This window comes from Elaeis guineensis, chromosome 6, assembly GCF_000442705.2.
Source record: "Elaeis guineensis isolate ETL-2024a chromosome 6, EG11, whole genome shotgun sequence".
NCBI classification, from domain to species: domain Eukaryota; kingdom Viridiplantae; phylum Streptophyta; class Magnoliopsida; order Arecales; family Arecaceae; genus Elaeis; species Elaeis guineensis.
In genome coordinates this window covers 57,325,783-57,328,370 of record NC_025998.2, presented here as the reverse complement: position 1 = coordinate 57,328,370, position 2,588 = coordinate 57,325,783, and the positions used below count along the sequence as shown (strand labels likewise).

Here is a 2,588-nt window from a genome sequence, read left to right as displayed (position 1 = left end):
TGCACACTCATTCGAGTAGGAACATTCTTCTAAGACATGGTCTGGTGCATTGCACCCTTTACACATGGGTGCAGATATTTGATTTACATTGGCTGGTCTCTGTAATTCTAAGGCTTCCAATCTACGTGTTAAGGTTGCAATCTTGGCCTCTGATGCTAGGGTTGGTTGAATTTGATGCATTCCTCCTCTTGAAGGTGTAGCTTTATCAGGTTCCCTAGTTGTTTCCCACTGTAAATTTTTCTCGGCTAGGTCTTCTAAGAATTGCCAAGCTTCAGTAGTTTCTTTGTCCATAAATTGGCCTTGGCACATGGACTCTAGCATGGTTCTTGAGTTTGAATCTAACCCCTCATAGATGATCTGGCACAGTCTCCAAGTTTCTATTCCATGGTGTGGGCATTGGGTCAAAAGATTCTTGAAACGATCAAAGTACTTCCAAAATGATTCACCAGCTAGTTGGTAAAATTGATTTATTTCATTCCTAATCCTAGCTGTTTTATGATGGGGAAAATATTTTTTTAAAAATGTTCTCACAAAGCCCTCCCAGGTAGTGACAGAATAGTTTGGCAGACTATAAAGCCACTTCTTAGCATTGTCCTTAAGGGCAAAGTTGATTAATCTAAGTTTGACCTCATCCTCTGTTAATTGCAGTTTCATGGTTGCACATACCTCCTCAAATTCTCTAATAAATATATAAGCATCCTCTAATCCTGTGAATTTTGGAAGCATATTTATGATTTGAGGTTTGATTTCAAAATTGTTAGCTGTCGGTTGTGGCAACCTGATACAAGATGGTTGGATGGAGCCAACTGGATAACACAAATCCTTAAGGGTCATGGGTTGGATTGGTTCAGCCATTGGAACAACAGGAATTGACTCAATCCTAACTAGACGACCCGACACTCTTCTCCACACACGAGGTGTACGGTTCTCGATGTTTATATAATTTTTTTTTTTAATAAAATTTTTATGTATAAGGAAAAGAAAGAAAAGAGAAAAAGTTCTAAAGAGAAGATCCTAAGGAGTCCTAAATCTAAAGAAAAGTAACCAAATTAATTTAAATTTTAAATTTTTTTTTTTTTTTTTCAAACAAGTGAATCAATAAATTAAACTCAATCTATCCTAGGGTTAACCTAAATCTAGACAGCTCCTAACTGTTCCAAGATGACCCTTCAAACCTTCCAAGTGGAGATTGATCAACTAGTTAGCCAGGTAAGTATAAGAGGTGGGAGGTTCACTCATCGTTGCCTTTCTAGACACCAAACGAGTTGGCCAGGCTAGCAACTGAACCAATTTAACAAACCACCCTCAGGGACTTGCCTAGACACCAACTAATCAAACAACTCAAACTTGGTAGAACTCTTAGGGTTCCTTGTCCTATTGAGCTCGAATTCCTTAAGGTTGACGTCTAATTGATTTTAAGATTAAAAGTCTAGGTAATGCAATATGATGGAGATGGTTTTTGGGCTAAGGAAGGGTAATGAAATCCCCACCTTATCTTGTTAATGGATTGATGCCCTTAGATTAATTATGAAAATGCAAATACAAATAAACAAGATGACCAAGAATGTAAAAGATTTTAATTTAGAATTTTTTTTTTATTTTGATATTTTACTTCACGATTATGAAATATCTTTTGTTTTGTTTTATATTTTTTTTTTTTTGTGATTAAGTAAATTCAAATGATTAGGTCTAAAAGCAAAAGTAATTAACTAAAAATAATAAAAGAGAAATTAGAAGCGTACCTGAGTTTTCCAGCAATCACCAACTAAATATAGAAACCTAAAGAAAAAAAAAAAAGAGTTATAACGCACGAAGAACAAATATTTGAAAATAATTTAAAACGCCAAATCCCCGGCAACGGCGCCAAAAACTTGATGTTCAAATCTTAAAATTTGTAAATAAAACCGCAAGCGCACGGTGTGCAGAGTAGCACGACCAGCGAGTACGGGTCGATCCCACAGAGACTTGGTTTTAAAAATGATTTTCAAATCTATGCTCAAGCGAGCTTTAACAAAAATCGAAAGTCGAAAGTTGTTTGCTAAAGACAATAAGACTAAGGATCTAGGGTTTTTGAATCCACTAGATCTAAATTAGAAAATTCTACCTAGAATTTTTCTTATTGATCCTAACGACTACTCCTCTTGTCTTTCCCAAGCATAGATTATGAAGGGACTAAGGCCCAACGATAACCCATCAAGATTCTTTACAGGGGAGTAGTAACTAGGATCCCTTAGGGTTTTCTCCTCCTATGCACTGAATCAAGCATGAACTATGAAGGGACTCTGACCCAACTGTAGTTCATCAAAAATTCTTGGCAAAAGAGGAAGAAAAAAAAACCCTAAGAAAAAGAAAGAACCCTATGTAAAATCTCTACTCATGATCTAGCTTCATCGCAAACCCTAGAAGGGATGCTTAGCTAGACATGATCTAAATCTACTTGCAAAATTTAAATACAAAAAAATAAACTACCCTAATTTCATAAATTAAACTATCCTAATAAATTTAAACTGCATAATTTAAACTAACCTAATTGCATAAAATTAAATTGCATAAATTAAACTATCCTAATTGCAAGAAAAATAAATTGC

The 2,588-nt window shown here is 35.2% G+C and overlaps 1 non-coding gene across 1 annotated transcript; it reads left to right on the top strand.

Annotated features, from left to right (window-relative positions):
- The first annotated feature begins 379 nt into the window (after positions 1-379).
- LOC140858922 (small nucleolar RNA R71) lies at positions 380-486 on the top strand. The gene has a single exon (XR_012142326.1). It is a non-coding gene; the product is annotated as a small nucleolar RNA R71 (small nucleolar RNA).
- Positions 487-2,588: the final 2,102 nt, after the last annotated feature.